The sequence below is a fragment of the Prionailurus viverrinus genome, chromosome C2, assembly GCF_022837055.1.
Source record: "Prionailurus viverrinus isolate Anna chromosome C2, UM_Priviv_1.0, whole genome shotgun sequence".
Taxonomy (NCBI): Eukaryota; Metazoa; Chordata; class Mammalia; order Carnivora; family Felidae; genus Prionailurus; species Prionailurus viverrinus.
In genome coordinates, this window is record NC_062569.1 from 19,302,966 (window position 1) to 19,326,552 (window position 23,587).

Here is a 23,587-nt window from a genome sequence, read left to right on the forward strand (position 1 = left end):
GTAGGACTTGGCTTAGCGCATTTGACATTAAACCGGCTCCTGTTGAGAGAGCATCTCCGCGAGTACCACGCATGGGAATTCCGTTTACTCCTGCGTGGGCACATACGAGCACAAGCGTGCTGGAGAGCACTTAACTACTGGACATGGCCCAATTTATTTTCATAGGGTAGAAGAGAAAAAAATGATCAAAAAAGTCTCTAGTAGATCAATTGGAAAGAAAAATTCTGACTACCTTAGGGGTTAGTGGACATATATGAAGTTCTTGCCTTTTTTTTCCAACAAAATGTGGTTTAAACTTCTGTTTGTCCTTAAATGTTTCAGACAGAAAAATGGCACAATTTAAAAGGCAGGTAACAGCGGATTGTTGTCAGTATCCTATGCATTTCTAAGGTGGAAAGCATTTGTTAAAGACATTTCATTTTTCCCTTACAAGTTTAGTTAGAGTGTGTGTAATTGTTCTGAACCGGTTCAGTGATTACAAAATGAATTAAACCTACTTTTCCATGTCAATGAATGAATAAATGCCTCGCTGTGTGTTGTCAAAATATTACTCTCCAAGGTAAGGCGGAAGAATGTGGCAAGTGTGGGTACACTGGGAATTAGAACTGAGTTCCAAGTCTTCCTCTTCCCCTACTAGCTGGGAGATCTTGGCAAAGTTATTTCATCTATGCGTCCATCTCCTCCTCTGTAAAATCAGCACGATGCCTGCCTCATACGTTTGTTTCGTGGATAAGAAATACTGTATGTAGAAAACACTTACTATTGCCTGGTACAAACTAGGAGTTCAAAAACTGGTAGCTCTTTTAATACCTGAAAGACTCCCATACATCATTACTATAGATTTAGAAATCAATAAGTTAGGTATTTGGCAGGAAACTCAATCAGTGAGGATTAGCTGAAATAGGAACAGGAAAGTAGGTGCCTATCTTGGTTTGGTCAAAATGGAGAAATTACAGAAAGGATGGAGTTTCCTTTGAGTAATTCAGTGTAAGAATTTCTTAGTGAATGGAGTGTTTCTGTGAAGTGAGGTGTGCTTGCTTCCCCTTTTGGGTGGTGCTTGATTTACCATCCTCATGCTTCCATAGCAGGTGACTTGTCTATGAACCATGGGTGTGTGATATCACTCACCCTTTTCTAGCTGAAACAAGTCCTTTTCCAACAGGACGGTATTCACATTACCCTACTGTACCAAATGCATTTTACATCCCAGTATTAGCCAGAATTCTCCACCCTTTTGGGGATAATGACATCTCTTGATATTGATAAATATTATCTACTGTCTATATCTCTTCATCTACTTAACCACTAGAGAAACTGCAGCAGAATATCTGCCTTTGTTCATTTTTTCTTGCTTTCTACGGATATCCTATTTTCCTGTACAATACATTCATAGTACTTTAGGTAATTTCCTAGGGGGTTGTTTAATGTGGATAGGTCATTGCTTGTGTTTTGGTGCTTCAGTTTCTCTCTGGTCCTCATGGAATGTCTGTTTTTGCCATTTGAATATTGAAAGATCACTTCTTGTAGCCCTAGCATTCTTTCTAATTATGGAAGTAACATAAGAAAAAACTAAAAGTGTGTATGAAGCAGAGAACAGAGTCACAAACAAGAGTTGAGAGCAGAGAAGCATAACAGTTTCATCTGATATTTTAAAAAATTCGTGGAATACTTACCCGGGACCTGGAGCTACTGACTTAAATGGTTATTGATCAATCGATAGAACACAAAACAAAGAAAAGTTGATTACATTTGGAAAAATAGTAACATGGCTAAAACAATGAGAAGAACAATTACCATAAATATGGTATCTACCTTCGTATACTTATGAGGAGCCAGGCAAGAAAGAACATTCCATGGAAAGAAAACATCTCAATGTTGAAATGCAAAGAATGAAAATGAAATGATTAATACAGAACAAAGAGGCGGCATGTAGAATAAATGTCAACAAAAATGTTGCTGTTTGAGTAGAAAACTCTTGCAGTCTGAGAGGAAAAGTGACCATTGTTTTCTCCCATGTTGGAACAATATGAGATATGATGTAATACAGGGAAGAGCTATGCTAAAATAGAATGTACATCTTTTTTGTAAATACAAAAGAACAGAAAATGAGAGTACTTAGATGACATCACGTAAAAAAAGAAAATCACTACAGTTAATGAATGAGTAGCTTTAAAAGAGAAAGACAATGCTTCTTTCAGATTTTATCTGAATGAGTTAAAAATCATTCCAAACGCTCAAATATAAAGAAGTAGTTAGCTTCCATATTTTGGAAGTCTCTGCTGTGTTTGAATGGAGATGAAGATCAGCAGAATCTGTCAAAGAAAGATGTTTGCGAGACATTTTAGGTGAACAAAATAGATAAAAAACAGTCTGCCCAGTATAATCTTATTTTTTTTATTAAAAAAATTTTTTTATTTACTTTGGAGAGAGAGAGAGAGAGAGAGAGAGAATGGGGGGTGGAGGGGCAGAGAGAGAAGGAGACACAGAATCCGAAGCAGGCTCCAGGCTCTGAGCTGTCAGCACAGAGCCTGACGCGGGGCTCGAACTCACAGGCCGCAAGATCATGACCTGAGCTGAAGTCTGACGCTCAACCGACGGAGCCACCCAAACTCAATATAATCTTATTTTTCTATAAAGAAAAATATAAATGTGCACACAGAGGAAAAACTCTGACATCGTATTCACTGAAGAATTACAAGTGACTATTTCTTTTTTTTTTAATTTTTTTTTTAACGTTTATTCATCTTTGAAAGACAGAGAGAGACAGAGCATGAGTGGGGAAGGGGCAGAGAGAGGGACACACAGAATCTGAAGCAGGCCCCAGGCTCCGAGCTGTCAGCACAGAGCCCGATGTGGGGCTTAAACTCAGGAACAATGAGATCATGACCTGAGCCAAGGTTGGACACTCAACCGACTGAGCCACCCAGGTGCCCCACAAGTGACTATTTCTTAACAGCAAAATCATTTATTTGTTACTTCATCCAGTAAATGTTTATTGAACACCTGTTATATATCAGGCACTGTGCAGAGCTCTGGATAGATAGTTGTGAATAAAACAAATATGTTTCTGGCTCTCATGGCATTTAAATTCCAGAGAGAAAACAGACACTTAACAAGTAAATAAATGAATAAGATTAATTAGACATTATTGATAAATGCTCAGAAGGAAAAAACCATGATATCAGAATGCTGTGGCATAGAATAATAGGGTAGAGGTGAGGGTTACTGAGACTAGTGGGTTGCACAAACCTCTCTCAGGAGGTGATATTTAATCTGGTGTTTAAAGGAAGGAAGGAACGAGCCCTTTGAGCACTAGGACATTCTGTAGAGAAATTTGAGAATAGAATCCTTCCAGCATTCTTCCCTTTTCTTCAGTCCTTTAAAAGTTGTTACACCCAGACTCAATTCTAGTGTTCTCTTTTTAAAATATTTTTTTAATGTTTATTTTATTTTTGAGAGAGAGAGAGAGAGAGAGAGAGAGAGCGAGCAGGGGAGGGCAGAGAGAGAGACAGGGAGACACAGGATCCAAAGTGGGCTCCAGGCTCTGAGCTGCCAGCACAGAGCCTGATGTGGGGCTTGAACTCACAAACTGTGAGATCATGACCTGAGCCGAAGTCGGACACGTAACTGACTGAGCCACCCGTGTGCCCCTCAATTCTAGTGTTCTTAAGGGACTTGCCTTTACTGAAATTTTCTAAAAGCATTCAGCTGAGATTTCATATAAACAAGTTTTTAAATTTTCATAGTTATCAGTTTATTAGATATTCAATTAAATTAAATAATTACAATAACAAGTCCAACTGGCACTAATAATTTCGGGACAAACTTAACTGAGTCTTGTTAAAATAGAACTCAATTGGTATCATCCCTGTCATTAAGTAGGGTGTGTGTGTGCGTGCACTGATTGTGAGGGTACAACATAGCGTTGGCATCAGTCAGTATATTTTTTGGAGGGCCCGGGGAAACCTAGGTTCATCTATGATTGGGTGTATGAGTGGAAGATAGTTATAAGAGTTTCGTTTCTTTCTTTACTTTAACTTTCTATACTCTTTTTGAAACTTCAGTCTTCCATCTTAGGTGATGGTTTGGCCATGATGGATCATTGGCCACTAAAGTGTTTCCATCAAATAGTAATGTTTCACAGAGGAAGGTAGGAATCCTCCTTGCATTAAATGAGGAAATGCAAATGAAGTGGTCAGCATAGTGTATAATGCATGATAGATGCCTGACCATTATTAGTTGAATTTTAATTCACAATCTCTTTTTAAGACTAATGACAAAGTCAAGGTAGCCTCAGGAACTGTCTTTGGGATAGTCTATGATGGGGATAGAAGGTGCTCTTTTCCTTAGTATCCTTTAGTTATTTAGGTACAAACATTATTTGCATCTCTTTCTGACACAGAGGGACAGAATTGGGAATTGTCCAAAGAGAGGGTGCAATATGCTTATAACTGAAAACTGGGGCGATGGGGTAATTTTCTTTGCATCTCAGTGAAAGGCCCAAGGAGACTTTTATCTTTTGCTGTGGATTAAAGGGCAAATAGCTGCCATCAGGACAGTATTCCTGGGCCCAGAAAATATTTTGTGCCATGTGTTAGATATCTGATTTAGTTTCTGCATAATTATGAGATGATATCAATTCACTGATGTCTCTGGTGGCTTGGGGAAGCCCAGGGGATTGGGCTCCTTGAGATCTTTTCAGAGCGTCTGTGAAATGAAAAGTATTTTCATAATGATATTAAGACATTATTTGTCTTTTTCACTCTTATTTTTCATGAGTATGCAGTGGAGTTTTTCTAAAGACTGAATGATGTGTGATGTCTGCAACAGAGTGAATACAGAAGCAGGTAGGATCATCTGGCTGTCATCTATTAAGCCAAATATTACTGAAATTTTGCAAAAATTTCCAATAATGTTATTCTCTCGGTAAATTTTTTTGGGGTTTGGGAAAGTATAAAATATGCTATTTATAGTAACAAATTTATTATTGTTATTCCTAAATGAGTAAATAAGCATTTCAAAATTTTCTCTTTTACTTTCAAATATGGTAAACATTGAAAAATGTCACCCATGTGAACCAAAAGCTTTTTGGGCTCTTCAGTAATTTTTAAAGTATGAAGAGGTCCTGAGATCCAAAAAAATTGAGAACCAATGATGTAGAAGGAGATAACCGAATCCTAGGAAATGGTTATAGCCAAGAGAGGTAGAATTTCTAACTGTCAACTAGCATTTAACAGATCATATCATTAAGGATACTTGATTCCAAATACTTTTGAAGGAGAATAATAAATTCTAAGAGTACGTGAAAGTTTTGTCCCTACCTTTTAAACGAAACCAGACATAATACAGAATATTTAACAAAAAGGAAACAAAAAACCAGACAAATGTTTCTAAAGAATTCTTGCAGGAGAGGAATTGATGTGAGGTGAATACATTTTCATGCCGGTGTAATGGCACAGTTTTTTAAGATATGGAAAAAATTTAAATATAACTAGGGAAACTTAAAAGCTTCTAAAAATTTTCTGTTTTTATTTTAGAAATAGCAATCTAGCTAAATTAACTCATGCGGTGTTAATTTTCTTTATTAATATTTTCCTTTATTATATGTGTCTGCAGTTATAATGCGTTGTTTTAACTGCTATGAAGAAGTAGCTTCTCAAATACCAAGGTAATGTAGTCTAATAATTTAAAAAAGATACTTGGATTCTCAAAATAGCGTGGATAATTTTATATGTAGATTGATAGTATGTTTAACTACAATCTTTCAGTAGCATGAGTTATATGCCATGATTCATCTTTGTGAGTCACGATTAACAACATGACCTATTTGTACACGTTGAGTTTCTGAGGATTGGGTAACAATAGGTGATATACTCCAGTGGTATCATTAAGATTCAAGAGCTCTTACAAAGGCGAGTCTTTGGAATAACATTTCATTAATTGCCCACATAGTTTTCAATCAGCAACTAACCCCTAATTATTCCGTAAGTTCATCCTTGAGCATGCTTTTCTTAAAATAAAATTTATCATTTTTTTCACATTGCAAAAGGAATATGTATTCATTGTAGAAAATAGAGCAAATGTGGAGACGCTAAAAGAATCAAATAAGGGCTGTAGGCACGTCCTTTTCTTGAAGATCACGCTAATAACATTTGGGTACATCTCCTTCTAGTTAAATATGACATATACATACATGTGGTTTTTTGCAAAACTGGAACCATACTGTACATACTGTTTTATTTATTTTTATTTTTTATTTATTTTTTTAATATATGAAATTTATTGACAAATTGGTTTCCATACAACACCCAGTGCTCATCCCAAAAGGTGCCCTCCTCAATACCCATCACCCACCCTCCCCTCCCTCCCACCCCCCATCAACCCTCAGTTTGTTCTCAGTTTTTAACAGTCTCTTATGCTTTGGCTCTCTCCCACTCTAACCTCTTTTTTTTTTTTCCTTCCCCTCCCCCATGGGTTCCTGTTAAGTTTCTCAGGATTCACATAAGAGTGAAACCATATGGTATCTGTCTTTCTCTGTATGGCTTATTTCACTTAGCATCACACTCTCCAGTTCCATCCACGTTGCTACAAAAGGCCCTATTTCATTTTTTCTCATTGCCACGTAGTATTCCATTGTGGTATATAAACCACAATTTCTTTATCCATTCATCAGTTGATGGACATTTACGCTCTTTCCATAATTTGGCTATTGTTGAGAGTGCTGCTATGAACATTGGGGTACAAGTGCCCCTATGCATCAGTACTCCTGTATCCCTTGGATAAATTCCTAGCAGTGCTATTGCTGGGTCATAGGGTAGGTCTATTTTTAATTTTCTGAGGAACCTCCACACTGCTTTCCAGAGCGGCTGCACCACTTTGCATTCCCACCAACAGTGCAAGAGGGCTCCCGTTTCTCCACATCCTTGCCAGCATCTATAGTCTCCTGATTTGTTCATTTTGCCACTCTGACTGGCGTGAGGTGATACTTGAGTGTGGTTTTGATTTGTATTTCCCTGATGAGGAGCGACGCTGAACATCTTTTCATGTGCCTGTTGGCCATCCGGATGTCTTCTTTAGAGAAGTGTCTATTCATGTTTTCTGCCCATTTCTTCACTGGGTTATTTGTTTTTCGGGTGTGGAGTTTGGTGAGCTCTTTATAGATTTTAGATACTAGCCCTTTCCCGATATGTCATTTGCAAATATCTTTTCCCATTCCGTTGGTTGCCTTTTAGTTTTGTTGGTTGTTTCCTTTGCTGTGCAGAAGCTTTTTATCTTCATAAGGTCCCAGTAATTCACTTTTGCTTTTAATTCCCTTGCCTTTGGGGATGTGTCGAGTAAGAGATTGCTACGGCTGAGGTCAGAGAGGTCTTTTCCTGCTTTCTCCTCTAAGGTTTTGATGGTTTCCTGTCTCACGTTTAGGTCCTTTATCCATTTTGAGTTTATTTTTGTGAATGGTGTGAGAAAGTGGTCTAGTTTCAACCTTCTGCATGTTGCTGTCCAGTTCTCCCAGCACCATTTGTTAAAGAGGCTGTCTTTTTTCCATTGGATGTTCTTTCCTGCTTTGTCAAAGATGAGTTGGCCATATGTTTGTGGGTCTAGTTCTGGGGTTTCTATTCTATTCCATTGGTCTGTGTGTCTGTTTTTGTGCCAATACCATGCTGTCTTGATGATGACAGCTTTGTAGTAGAGGCTAAAGTCTGGGATTGTGATGCCTCCTGCTTTGGTCTTCTTCTTCAAAATTCCTTTGGCTATTCGGGGCCTTTTGTGTTTCCATATGAATTTTAGGATTGCTTGTTCTAGTTTCGAGAAGAATGCTGGTGCAATTTTGATTGGGATTGCATTGAATGTGTAGATAGCTTTGGGTAGTATTGACATTTTGACAATATTTATTTTTCCAATCCATGAGCAGGGAATGTCTTTCCATTTCTTTAAATCTTCTTCAATTACCTTCATAAGCTTTCTATAGTTTTCAGCATACAGATCCTTTACATCTTTGGTTAGATTTATTCCTAGGTATTTTATGCTTCTTGGTGCAATTGTGAATGGGATCAGTTTCTTTATTTGTCTTTCTGTTGCTTCATTGTTAGTGTATAAGAATGCAACTGATTTCTGTACATTGATTTTGTATCCTGCAACTTTGCTGAATTCCTGTATCAGTTCTAGCAGACTTTTGGCGGAGTCTATCGGATTTTCCATGTATAATATCATGTCATCTGCAAAAAGCGAAAGCTTGACTTCATCTTTGCCAATTTTGATGCCTTTGATTTCCTTTTGTTGTCTGATTGCTGATGCTAGAACTTCCAGCACTATGTTAAACAGCAGCGGTGAGAGTGGGCATCCTTGTCGTGTTCCTGATCTCAGGGAAAAAGTTCTCAGTTTTTCCCCGTTGAGGATGATGTTAGCTGTGGGCTTTTCATAAATGGCTTTGATGATGTTTAAGTATGTTCCTTCTATCCCGACTTTCTCAAGGGTTTTTATTAAGAAAGGGTGCTGAATTTTGTCAAAGGCCTTTTCTGCATCGATGGATAGGATCATATGGTTCTTCTCTTTTTTTTTGTTAATGTGATGTATCACGTTGATTGATTTGCGAATGTTGAACCAGCCCTGCATCCCAGGAATGAATCCCACTTGATCATGGTGAATAATTCTTTTTATATGCCGTTGCATTCGATTTGCTAGTATCTTATTGAGAATTTTTGCATCCATATTCATCAGGGATATTGGCCGGTAGTTCTCTTTTTTTACTGGGTCTCTGTCTGGTTTAGGAATCAAAGTAATACTGGCTTCATAGAATGAGTCTGGAAGTTTTCCTTCCCTTTCTATTTCTTGGAATAGCTTGAGAAGGATAGGTATTATCTCTGCTTTAAACATCTGGTAGAACTCCCCTGGGAAGCCATCTGGTCCTGGACTCTTATTTGTTGGGAGATTTTTGATAACCGATTCAATTTCTTCGCTGGTTATGGGTCTGTTCAAGCTTTCTATTTCCTCCTGATTGAGTTTTGGAAGAGTGTGGGTGTTCAGGAATTTGTCCATTTCTTCCAGGTTGTCCAGTTTGTTGGCATATAATTGTTTGTATCTCTGAGGGATTGGTTGTAATAATTCCATTTTCATTCATGATTTTATCTATTTGGGTCATCTCCCTTTTCTTTTTGAGAAGCCTGGCTAGAGGTTTGTCAATTTTGTTTATTTTTTCAAAAAACCAACTCTTGGATTCGTTGATCTGCTCTACAGTTTTTTTGGATTCTATATTGTTTATTTCTGCTCTGATCTTTATTATTTCTCTTCTTCTGCTGGGTTTGGGCTGCCTTTGCTGTTCTGCTTCTATTTCCTTGAGGTGTGCTGTTAGATTTTGTATTTGGGATTTTTCTTGTTTCTTGAGATAGGCCTGGATTGCAATGTTTTTTCCTCTCAGGACTGCCTTCACTGCGTCCCAAAGCGTTTGGATTGTTGTATTTTCATTTTTGTTTGTTTCCATATATTTTTTAATTTCTTCTCTAATTGCCTGGTTGACCCACTCATTCGTTAGTAGGGTGTTCTTTAACCTCCATGCTTTTGGAGGTTTTCCAGACTTTTTTCTGTGGTTGATTTCAAGCTTCATAGCATTGTGGTCTGAAAGTATGCATGGTATAATCTCAATTCTTGTAAACTTATGAAGGGCTGTTTTGTGACCCAGTATATGATCTATCTTGGAGAATGTTCCATGTGCACTCGAGAAGAAAGTATATTCTGTTGCTTTGGGATGCAGAGTTCTAAATATATCTGTCAAGTCCATCTGATCCAATGTCTCATTCAGGGCCCTTGTTTCTTTATTGACCGTGTGTCTAGATGATCTATCCATTTCTGTAAGTGGGGTGTTAAAGTCCCCTGCAATGACCACATTCTTATCAATAAGGTTGCTTATGTTTATGAGTAATTGATTTATATATTTGGGGGCTCCGGTGTTCGGTGCATAGACATTTATAATTGTTAGCTCTTCCTGATGGATAGACCCTGTAACTATTATATAATGTCCTTCTTCATCTCTTATTACAGCCTTTAATTTAACGTCTAGTTTGTCTGATATAAGTATGGCTACTCCAGCTTTCTTTTGGCTTCCAGTCGCATGATAAATAGTTCTCCATCCCCTCACTCTCAATCTAAAGGTGTCCTCAGGTCTAAAATGAGTCTCTTGTAGACAGCAAATAGATGGGTCTTGTTTTTTTATCCATTCTGATACCCTATGTCTTTTGGTTGGCGCATTTAATCCATTTACATTCAGTGTTATTATAGAAAGATACGGGTTTAGAGTCATTGTGATGTCTGTATGTTTTATGCTTGTAGTGATGTCTCTGGGACTTTGTCTCACAGGGTCCCCCTTAGGATCTCTTGTAGGGCTGGTTTAGTGGTGACAAATTCCTTCAGTTTTTGTTTGGGAAGACCTTTATCTCTCCTTCTATTCTAAATGACAGACTTGCTGGATAAAGGATTCTTGGCTGCATATTTTTTCTGTCTAGCACCCTGAAAATCTCTTGCCAATTCTTTCTGGCCTGCCAAGTTTCAAAAGAGAGATCAGTCACGAGTCTTATAGGTCTCCCTTTATATGTGAGGGCACGTTTACCCCTTGCTGCTTTCAGAATTTTCTCTTTATCCTTGTATTTTGCCAGTTTCACTATGATATGTCGTGCAGAAGATCGATTCAAGTTACATCTGAAGGGAGTTCTCTGTGCCTTTTGGATTTCAATGCTTTTTTCCTTCCCCAGTTCAGGGAAGTTCTCAGCTATTATTTCTTCAAGTACCCCTTCAGCACGTTTCCCTCTCTCTTCCTCCTCTGGGATACCAATTATGCGTATATTATTTCTTTTTAGTGTATCACTTAGTTCTCTAATTTTCCCCTCATACTCCTGGATTTTTTTATCTCTCTTTTTCTCAGCTTCCTCTTTTTCCATAACTTTATCTTCTAGTTCACCTATTCTCTCCTCTGCCTCTTCCATCCGAGCCGTGGTCATTTCCATTTTGTTATGCATTTCGTTTAAAGCGTTTTTCAGCTCCTCGTGACTGTTCCTTAGTCCCTTGATCTCTGTAGCAAGAGATTCTCTGCTGTCCTGTATACTGTTTTCAAGCCCAGCGATTAATTTTATGACTATTATTCTAAATTCACTTTCTGTTATGTTATTTAAGTCCTTTTTGATCAGCTCATTAGCTGTTGTTATTTCCTGGAGATTCTTCTGAGGGGAATTCTTCCGCTTGGTCATTTTGGATAGTCCCTGGCGTGGTGAGGACCTGCAGGGCACTTCCCCTGTGCTGTGGTGTATAACTGGAGTTGGTGGGCGGGGCCGCAGTCAGACCTGATGTCTGCCCCCAGCCCACCGCTGGGGCCACAGTCCGACTGGTGTGTGCCTTCTCTTCCCCTCTCCTAGGGGCGGGATTCACTGTGGGGTGGTGTGGCTCCTCTGGGCTACTTGCACCCTGCCAGGCTTGTGATGCTGGGGATCTGGTGTATTAGCTGGGGTGGGTAGGCAAGGTGCATGGCGGCAGGAGGGGCAGGCTTAGATCGCTTCTCCTTAGGTGATCCACTTCAGGAGGGCCCCTGTGGCAGTGGGAGGGAGTCAGATCCGCTGCCAGAGGTTTGGCTCCGCAGAAGCACAGAGTTGGGTGTTTGCGCGGAGCGAGTAAGTGCCCTGGCAGGAACGGGTTCTCTTTGGGATTTTGGCTGGGGGATGGGCGGGGGAGATGGCGCTGGCGAGCGCCTTTGTTCCCCACCAAACTGAGCTCTGTCTTCCGGGGGCTCAGCAGCTCTCCCTCCCTTTGTCCTCCAGCCTTCCCGCTTTCCGAGCAGAGCTGTTAACTTATGACCTCCCAGATGCTAAGTCGCGCTTGCTGTCGGAACACAGTCCGTCAGGCCCCTCCGCTTTTCCAGCCAGACTCGGGGGCTCTGCTTGGCCGGCGAGCCGCCCCTCCGCCCCGGCTCCCTCCCGCCAGTCCGTGGAGCACGCACCGCCTCACCGCCCTTCCTACCCTCTTCTGTGGGCCTCTAGTCTGCGCTTGGGTCTGGCGACTCCGTTCTGCTAATCCTCTGGCGGTTTTCTGGGTTATTTAGACAGGTATAGGTGGAATCTAAGTGATCCCCAGGAAGCGAGGTGAGCCCAGCGTCCTCCTACGCCGCCATCTTCCCAGAATACCTGTACATACTGTTTTATAAATAGCTTTGCCCCCCAAATAGTATTTCAGTAACATTTTTCTTTCAGGTACGTATTTTGTTAGTATTCACATTATCTAAAGTTCCCTAGATATTTTTATTGCTATTATCTACAATTATGAGAATGCATCATGCTGTCTTGAAGGTTAGATCACTCAGAGTTCTTGTTTGCAAACAACAGAACTGATTCTGGCTAAATTTTCACAGAAAAGGAGTTTACTGGAAGCACTGGCACCCAGGATAGACGGAAGCTGGGCCATCTAGGCTCAGAACATGGAAAACCAATGCCCACTACAATGCAACACTAGAAATTTCTGTCTACACATGTGTACATTTAAAAATTACGCCTACCTGTTTGACTCTGTAGAATCTATTCCATTCACTTAGATTAGAACTGAGAGAATAGACGTGGGTCAGTTGCCAAAATGGTAAAAGGGCAACAACTCAGACACAGATAAATGGGAAGGACTCCCGCAGCTCTGAACCAGAGGGGTTATTATATAATGACGCCAGGAGACTAAAGATCCCTCAGCTTGCTGCATTGTGAGTCAGGTGTAAGACAGGCAGGTCTTCATTTCTCACTTACTGCTATTTATGGAGCACACACCTTCTTGTTATTTATTTGAGTGAGAGGAATAGCCACAGTGGGCTGCTCTAGAGGAGGCTTGTGAAAGTCAGCTGGAAACAGGTCTGGACAACCTGAATGTGAAATGCCCAGAGTCTGGGGCAACGTGGAAAAGCAGAGGAGGCGAACCCAGGATGTGAAGAATCTTAAAAAAAAATTTCTTTTATTTCAAGTTTTTATTTAAATTCTAATTAACATATATGGTCAAATTGGTTTCAGGTGTAGAATTTGTTGATTCATCCCTACAGATAACACCCAGTGTTCATCACGACAAGGGCCTTCCTTAATGCCCATCGGAATCTTAAGATTTGAGGCTGTGCTATATCAGAGTAGCAAATTAAGTCCTTTCATCCCCCCATTCCCCTTCCCTAAACTGCTAAGTCGGAGACCATGTGTTAGCCTGACTGATATAACAGCTTGAAACTAGGCCATTTGAAATATAGATGAATTCTTGAGGATAGGTGAGAAAATATGCCATTTTGAAAAGCTGTCTTCTACTAAAATCATTGCATAATGGCATTCGGCAGCATTAGAAATGACATGGAGAAGAAATAGTGCTTCAAGAATAGAATTTCTCTTAGCTCTCTTTGGAGAGCTGAGGAGTTCTTCCAGAGAAATACACTCTTGGTTGATTGAGTAAAACTGGATCTCCAACAACTGTTCTAACTGGGAGAGGCTGTCCTCCATACGACACTGGACTCTTCATGGTGACAAAATCAAGTGTATTAGCCTCTGCCCTCCTCTACTACCTTTCCCTGCCTCATCCTCCAAAACGAGGAGCCCTTTAGTGATGTTTGATTCTTAAAATGGGAACTTGCTGAGAAAATTAGTGCCCTAGCCTCCACTATTTTTTATCTACATGTTTTCTCAGCAAATAAGGACTTCAAAGAGTTAGCAACAAGGCTTTTAGAAATGGGCAGTAAGTAGGGAAAGAAAAGGAAGGTATTCACACCTGCTGAGAATCTACTAGGTCCATTTGCTTTGTATATAACTTCTCAGTTTATTCTCCCAACCACTTTGAAAGTGGGTATTAGTATTTCCATGTTACTGAGTTAACTGAAACTCAGAGAGGGTAAGAGATTTGCTCATGACCACAGATGCTAAGTAGAAGAAACCGGATGCAAATTGCGGTTTCTTCCACTTCCAACTGTTTTTACCATAACAGTTGAGGGCAAGGAAAGGAAACAGGTGAAGGTCATTTCATTCGTGGAGAGAGGGGAGAAGAAACAAGACTATTAATGACATTTGTAATTGACATTTGTTGATGTTCACATCTGCATTTGTATTTGATCAAATATAACACCTAATATAAAATTAAATAAATGTAAATAACTGATTATTAACTGAATTTATTTAACAGCATGATCACCAACCACTAATAATATGAAAGCTGTATCTGTGACTCACATATCCATGCTCTTTATCAGAAGCATTTTTGTGATAATTCATTCCAATATCTGATAATTTTGTAATGGCCATATCTGTTTATCTATAGCTATCTATCTATCTATCATCCATTCATCCAGCTTTCCTCATTTCTCTACCATATATATACGTATATATATATACGTATTTCTCTACCATATATATACGTATATATATGTATGTATATATATACATATACTTACATACATGCACAGTCAAAAAATTTTTTCTTTTTTTATATTTTTATTTAAATTCCAGTTAACATACAGTGTAATATTAGTTTCAGAGGTACAATATAGTGATTCAATACTTGCATACATCACCCCGTGTTCATCACAGCAAATGCACTTTTTTTTAATCTTTATTTTTGAGGGAGATACAGAGAGAATGCGAGTTGGGGAGGAACAGAGAGGGAGACACAGAATCCGAAGCAGGCTCCAGGCTCTGAGCTGTCAGCACAGAGCCCAACACGGGGCTCGAACTCACAAACAGTGAGTTCATGACTTGAGCCAAAGTCAGACACTTAACTGACTGAGCCACCCAAGCACCCCACAAATGCACTTCTTAATCCCCAGCACCTATTTCACCCAACACCCACCCACCTCCCCTCTGGTGACTATTAGTTTGTTCTCTGTAGTTAAGTGTCTGTTTCTTGGTCTGCCGCTCTCTCTTTTTCCTTTGCTCGTTTGTTTAAATTCCACACGAGACTGAAATCATACAGTATTTGTCTTTCTCTAACTTACTTTGCTTAGCATAATACTCTCTAGCCCTATCCATGTCATTGCAATGGCAAAATTTCATTCTTTTTTATGGCTGAATAATATTCCATTGTGTATATGTACCACATCTTCTTTATCCATTCATCAGTCATTGGACATTTGGGCTGTTTCCATTGTTAGGCTATTGTAGATAAAGCTTCTATAAACATCTGGGTGGATGTATCCCTTTGAATTGGTATTTTTGTATTCTTTGGGTAAATACCTAGTAGTGCAATTGTTGAATCGTAGGGTAGTTCTATTTTTAACTTTTTGAGGAAACTCTGTTCTGTTTTCCAGAGTGGCTGCACCAGTTTGCATGCCCTGCAACAGTACATGAGGCTTCTCCTTTCTCCACATCCTCACCAGCACCTGGTGTTTCTTGTGTTGTTGATTTTTGACATTCTGACAGGTGTGAGGTGATATCTCATAGTTTTGATTTGTATTTCTCTAATGATGCATGATGTTGAGCATCTTCTCATCTGTCTGTTGGCCATCTGTATGTCTTCTTTGGAAAAATGTCTATCCATGTCTCTACCCATTTTTATATATTATTTGTATTTTGGGTGTTGAATTTCATAAGTTCTTTATAGGTTTTGGATATTAACCATTTATCATATATATGTCACTTGCAAATATCTTCTCCAATTCCATAGGTTGCTTTTTAGTTTTGTTGATTGTTTCCATTGCTGTGCAGAAGCTTTTTATTTTGATGAAGTCCTAGGCATTGATTTTTGCTTTTGTTTCCCTTGTCTCAGGAGACATATGTAGTAAGAAGTTGCTATGGCCAATGTCAAAGGTTACTGCCTTTGTTCTCTTCTAGGATTTTGATGGTTTCCTCACTCACATTTAGGTCTTTCATACATTTTGAATTTCTTTTTGTGTGTGGTGTAAGAAAGTGGCCCAGTTTCATGCTTCTACATCTTGCTGTCCAGTTTTCCAAACATCATTTGTTGAAGAGACTTTTTCTCATTGCATATTCTTTCTTGCTTTGTTGAAGATTAATTGACTACATAGTTGTGGGTTCATTTCTGGCTTTTCTATTCTGTTCTATAGATCCATGTGTCTACTTTTGTGCCAGTACCATACTGTTTTGATCACTACAGCTTTGTAATGTAACTTGAAGTCTGGAATTACAATGCTTCCAGATTTGTTTTTCTTTTTCAAAGTTGCTTGGCTATTTGGAGTCTTTTGTGGTTTCATACAAATTTTATAATCATTTCTTCTATCTTTGTAAAAAATACTGTTGGTATTCAAAAAAAGGTTTTAATTCTTGGCATATCTTACAATTTTTACATTATTTAAAGCAATATACAGTAATAACATTTTCTGATTATAAAAATAATCTTTGCTAACTGAAGAAAAGTTTAAAAGTGTGATGAAAATAAAAATCACCCAAATCTTATAGACCAGTAGAAACTACTGTTAGCAATTTGTTGTATTTCCCTATATTCCAAAATGCATATGCACAGAAAAAACCTTCTATCTTGAGATAATTACGGATTCACAAGAAATTACAAAAATAATACAGAGCTGTCCTATGTACACGTACTCAGTTACACTCAATGGTTACATCTTACATAATTATGGTACAATATCAAAACCCAGGAAATTGACATTGGTAAGTGTGTGTGTGTAGAATTCTATCACTTTTATCATATGTATATTGCTCATGTATTTACCACCACTGTAAAAATTGTATATGTACATTTAAAAATTTCAGATCATTGTGTATAATCTGCTTTATAACTTTTTTCTCCATTTAACGATATAGTACAGTGAATATTTTTCTTTAAAAAATTTTTTTTAAGATTTATTTTTGAGAGATAGAGGGAGACAGAGCATGAGTGGGGGAGGAGCAGAGAGAGAGAGAGCGAGAGAGAGAGAGAGAGAGGCACAGAATCTGAAGCAGGCTTCAGTTTCTAAGCTGTCAGTGCAGAGCCTGACTCAGGGCTCAAACCCGCGAACTGTGAGATCATGACCTGAGCCAAAGTCAAGACACTTAACTGAATGAATCACCCAGGCACCCTATTATTTTTCAATACAATTAATACCTCTCCTCTAATGATGACATTTTAATCAGTCTAGTTTTCCATTGGCTAGACATACACATTTGTGTGCATCTTGGGTAATTCCTTTATAGTAAGTAGAATTGTGTAGTCAATGGCTGTGAACATGTTAAAAGTATTTGCTACATACTAATGAATTACCTTTGGATGTATTGTATCAGTTCATACTCATGTGAGCCAAAATGAATGATGATGTCTATTAACCAACATTGGTATTATCGCTAAAAGAAATCAGTATCTATTTGATAAGTTAAAGTGTTATTTTATTGTACGTTAGTTTGCATATATGTGATTTCTGGTAACGTTGAATGTTTTTATGTTTATTAAACATTTCTATATGTTTTCATAAATTCTTTGTTCCTATACTTTAGCCAAATTTTTCCATGAGGGATTCTTTCATATATATATATATATATATATATGTACATATATGTGTCATTTCTGTGTGAAAGATATTATCACATGATCTTATATGTAGTAACTTTCTGTATGTTTATTTCAGTTTGTCATTGGGTTTTATATTGTTTATAGTGATTTTGCTGTGCATCAGTTAAGGATTTTCATGTTATCAAACTTATCAATCTTTGTTTTTTGGTAGTTTCTACTTTTGGAGAGTCCTTTTATACCTGAAATAATTAAGTTACATTTTCTTTTTGTTTTTTTAAGACTTCTTTTTTTATATTAAACTCTTTAAACCATCTGCCATCTATTTTTGTGTATAGTATAAACTAAGAATCTGGTTGATTTTTATTCTAAATTGTTAGCTATCCCAGCAACAGCTTTTGAAGTCCTTTTCATTAATCTGAAGTGTCTCACTTATACATGGAAATCATATGCATAGCTCATAAAGGATACAAAGTGGATTTCTAAAACTAAGATATTGTTGACACACAATGCCATATTAGTTTCAGGTGTACAACATAGTGATTCAACACATGTGCGTGTTATGCTGTGTTCACAAGCATACCTACCATCTGTCGCGACACGACAATACCATTGCAATACGTTTGACTCTACTCCCTGTGCTTACCTTTCATCCCCATGACTTACTCGATCCATAACCAGAAGCCTGTACCTCCCACTCATCTTCATTCGCTTTGCCCATCCCTGTCTGGCAATCGCCAGTTTGTTCTATTTATGAGTCTGTGTCTGTCTCTTGTGTTGTTTGTTCATTTTGTTTTTCAGATTCCACGTATAAGTGAAATCCTTTAGTATCTGTATAGGGTAGAAAGTGGATTTAAACTCACATTAATTTATTTCATTTACTCACGTATTCATTCTTCCATTCACTCATTCCGCAGACGTGCATTTAGTACCCAGTGTGTGCTTTAGTTGTAGCGGTTAAAATGATGGACGGGGTCCTTGTCACTAAAGGACTTTCTTTCATGATGGGGCTTGGGAAGGGAAGAGGTTATAACAAATAAGTAAAAAAAAAATTGAATCTTTTAAGCTAGAAGTTCTATGAGGAAGATAAAATTTGAGTGTTTCTCATGACCTCACACTAGTACACACTCTAGTGTACTGTCATTTCTTGCTTCCTGCACACAACCCCTGGTAAACTCCATTAGCTTATGAGTCACCTTCCTTATATGTCTCCTCTCAGTGTCCCTGACCCCCCACGTGAAGAGATAAACAGCTCCTCTCCCCTCCTACTTCTGCCCTGCCCATTTCCTTTGTGCTGTTTCTCTTCCACAGTACGTGTTGCTTCTGACATGCCCTATGTGCTGTGGTCATTACTTACCATCTGTTTCCCCCTGCTAGAAGTCAAGTCCACCAGGACAGCGTTTTTGTTTTTTTCATGGCACAGGCCCAGCACCCAAAATGGTGCTTGGCATAAAGCAAGCATTTAATAAATGTGTACTGAGTAAACGGGGCTGGGAACTACCTCATGACATTTGAGCTGAGTTCTGAAAAAAAGGCCTTCTCTGAAAAGATCTGGGGAAAGATCAGTGCATCGCAGATATTTGTTCAAAAAAAGATTTTTCTACAAAAGCTCTTCGGAGCACTTTTCAAAAATTATTTCATTGAATCTTCTAACAACCTAATGGTGTATGCCTAGTTATTATTCCCATTATACAGATGCGTAAATGAGAAACGGAGACAATGACACCAATCTAAACGCAGGCAGAAAGCCAGGCAATTTGGAGCCAGTCTGCACACTTATCTACTATGCCTTGCCGCCTTTCCAAGCATAGCCAGTGCAAAGTCCCTCAGGCTGGAACAAACCTGAGGTTTTTGGAAGGACAGTAAGAAAACCAGTATGGTTGGTGTTTTTCTAGCCGTGAGGAACACAATATGAACTGAGTTCAGAGAAGTAGGTGAGGGGAGTACACAGAAGGCCTTACAGACTGAGGTTAAGAGTGACACAAAGATTGTTGTTATTGCTGGAGACTTTTCTCAGTACGATGATGTGATCTGCTTCACAGTGTAAAAAATTTGCTCTGGATCCTGAACATAGAAGCAAGTTCATGGGAAAAACAAAATCCTTATGAACAGTTCTGCTAATTTTGTTTCCCCTAGGTATACATTTTTTAAAAGTTGTATTAGTTTATAAATTCCCTTCTTGCATCTGTTTGAGTCCTTTTGTTTTAACTAATGGGATATTTTTATATTTTTATGATGTGTTGTTATTTTTTGCACAGGGAGCTTTAATTCATGAAAACGAAGATGATGCAACATTAGGACTTTTGAGCAGATGAACAGAAAGACATAACATGCAATGATGTCATACCGCAATCAGTTCATAACATTCAGGCTCATTTCCTAAAATTCAATCTTTTTTTTTTTTTTTTTTTTTAAAAACGGCTTTGTGGAGGCACTATTTACATACCATAGATGTCACCCAGTTTAAGTGAATAACTCGGCCATCTTTAGTATAGTTACAGGATTGTGCGTCCCTCACCACATTCTCATTGTACAACATTTCCATCACCCCAGTGAGAAACTTTGTGCCCTTTAGCAGTCATAGCCCTGGGCACTGATGAATCTACTTTCTGTCTGTAAACCTTCCCTTTCTGGACATTTCATCTAAATGGAATCATACAGTATGTGATCTTTCACGTCTGGTTTCTTTCACTTAGTGTAATGTTTTTGAGGTCCATCCATGTTTTACTTAGTATCAGTAACTCACTACTTTTTGTTGCTGAATAATATTCCATTAGGTGGATTTACTACATTTTATCATTCATCAGGTGATAGGTGGATTATTTCCACTTTTGACTGCTATAAGCAAAAGCTGCTTTAGACCTTCCTGTACAAGTCTTTGTGTAGACACGTTTTCGTTTCTCATGGATGGGGGTTTCTTTTGGAAGGAGTGGAATTGCTGGCCTTTTGGGAAATCTGTGTTTAAAATGAATTTTCCAAAGTGTTTAAATAAAACCAGAATAACCTACATTGTGGTTTTATTTTAATAAATTGCCATCCCCTAATAATTTAGGTTATTTTGCTATTAAACAAAAATGTGTAAAATTAGCTTTTGGTATATACTTGAAATTTTCAGTTATTTAATAGGGAATGGCTTTGCATGTCAATAATGTTTCAAATACTGAGAAGTAATTTCTCTATTCTCAGATTTTTGGGGAGGTGGCTGAGTTTGTTATTTGATTAAAAGGGTATTTAAAATGAAGATGCTCAGTTATTTCAGAACATAGAACATACGGAATTATTTCTGTCTTTAAAATAACCTTCTATGAAGCAAGAGGTTTGAAAATCACAGGGTGCATATCTTTCTTTTTTGTTACTTTAGCTGCTGACATTTTAAATTCAATTTAGCAGCGGCCTTATATTTTTGAAGTTAATGAAGTGGATTTCAGGTTGGGTTAATAGTAATTTAATATGACAATTAAGTCATTAGTGAAGCTAATTATTAAATGGAAAGCTCCCTGTAATACTCAAGTTCATAAGGAAATAAAATCTATTCAACTGCCGTGAAGACTGGCAGCTGGTTGATGTGTAGCTCTTTTCACAAAGCACAGTAGCAAGGTTGGCAGACGATAGTCCTGCACGTGGTATTATTTCCAGCAGGCTGGAGTTTAGTATTTAGGTTCATGTCTAGTCATGACTTTATTTACCTAAGTGACATAGGGTATAAAACATCGTTTCACGGCATCTTGAGTAGTGTAAAAATATATCCACGACGTTTGCCCTGTTTACCTCAAACCCAGATGACAAGGGTAGTCACTGCCATGTTTATTATAATAAAAATAAGGGGCGCCTATTTATAATAAAGGGGCACCAGAGCGGCTTAGTCCCTTAAGCGTCTGATTCTTAATTTCGTCTCAGGCCATGATCTCACGGTGTTAAGATGTAGCCCCGCCTTGGGCTCCACTCTAGGCATGTAGCCTGCTTAAGATTCTCTCTCTCCCTCACCCTCTGTCGTCCCCCCACTTTCACTCTCTCTTAAAAACAAACAAACAAACAAACAAACAAAATCAGAACAATGCTGCTAGGAATGGTTTTATACTTTTATTTTGGTAAGCAAGAGCATGCATTTCTTTTGGTATGTATCTGGGGCAAAGTTGCTGGCTAATGAGGAATGCTAGTTTGACTTTGGTAGATAGGGCCAATCCATTTCCCTAAGTGGTTAAATCTCTTAATACTGTCTGAGAGTAACTGTTGCTCTTAGTAGGTAGAACTGAAGACAACCCAGGTGCATTAACATTGGTATGAATGACTGCATGGTGATATGTGCACCGTGGAATACTATACAGCAAGGAAAACAGACTATAAAGTTCAGGTAACAACGCACCTGAATCTCACGGACATGGTATTAAATGAATAAAGCAAGACGCAAAGTGAAACGTACTTTACAGCCTCTATTTTTATGAAGTTAAAGACAAAATCATGCTGTGGTGTTAAAAGTCAGGATAGTTGCTAATTTGGGGAATAAAGAGGCCAGCCATGGAAAAGGGGCAGCAGGGGAATTTCTGGGTGCTGTCCTATTTTGCTTCTTGGCCTGGATTTATTCACTTTTTGATATTTCTTTGGGCCGTACCCTTATGATCTCCATACCTTCGTGTTTGCATACTAAACTTCAAAAGAAAGTAAAATACAAGTAGGTATTAAACTTAAAAAACATTAATTTTAAGTTCTTTTGATTTTAATTGTAACATCGATGTGAACTTAAACAGAAACATTAAAGTTACACTTAAAAAACTGTCACCCTAATAAATTCCATGATAGATGCTATCAATTTGCTTTCCCAAAGAGTATTTTTTTCCCTTTAGTTTTGTGATTTTTAAAAGATTGTCTTTGTAGTTTTGTTCCTTTTTAACATCTTCAGAATTGTGCCAGTTTTACAATACATTTTTTCAAGTTTTTATTCAAATTCCAGTTAGTTAACATGCAGTGTAATATTCATTTCAGATGTACAATTTAATGATTCAGCATCTCCATACATCACCTGGTGTGTGTCACAAAATGTGTCCTCCTGGGGTGCCTGGGTGGCTCAGTCGGCTGAACGTCCGACTTCGGCTCAGGTCATGATCTTGCGGTCTGTGAGTTCGAACCCCGCGTCAGGCTCTGTGCTGACAGCTCAGAGCCTGGAGCCTGTTTCAGATTCTGTGTCTCCCTCTCTCTCTGCCCTGCCCCACTCATGCTCTGTCTCTCTCTTTCTCTGTCAAAAATAAGTAAATATTAAAAAAAATTTTTTTTAAAACAAATGTGTCCTCCTGAATCCGGGTCATCTATTTTACCCATCCCCCACCCTCCTGCCCTCTCGTAACCAGAGGGTCAGCACAGTTTAATTACTGACAATAAGGTTACTCTTGTGATTCGTTTATTTCAAAACAATTTTAATGGTTTTATCAGATAATTATTGTGTAAATTTCCCCCCAATAATAGGATTTTTATTTTGATTACTTTTACTTTATAAATGAACTTGGAAGATGGGGCACCTGGGTAGCTCAGTTGGTTAAACGTCTGACTCTTGGTTTCAGCTGATTTTACAGTTTGTGAGTTTGAGCCCACCTCAGGCTCTGCTCTGACAGTGTGGAGCCTGCTTGGGATTCTCTCTCTCTCTCTCTCTCTCTCTCTCTCTCTCTCTCTCTGCCCCTCTCTGGCTTGCAGTGTTTCTGTCTTTCTCAAAATAAATAAATAAACTTTAAAACAAATGCTTACATATAAAAAAAATAAATGAACTTGGGAGGAATTGACATTTTTACAATTATTTTTTCATCTAGGTGTATGTATCTATGATGTCTCAATTTATTTAAGTCTCCTCTTATGCCATTTAGTAACTTTTTCTTTCTTCCTTCCTTTCTCTCTCTTTTTTTTTATTTGAGAGAGAGAGAGAGAGAGGGAGAGAGAGAGAGAGACAGCAGGAGCAGGGGAGAGGGGCAGAGGGAGAGAGAGAGAGAACGAATTTTAAGCAGGATTCATCCTCAGCTCGGAGCCTGACGTGGGGCTCGATCCCTCAACCCTGAGATCATGACCTGAGCAGACATCAAAAGTCAGATGCTTGGGGCACCTGGGTGGCTCAATCAGTTTAGTGTCTCTTGATTTTGGCTTGGGTCATGGTCTTGCAGTTTGTGAGATTGAG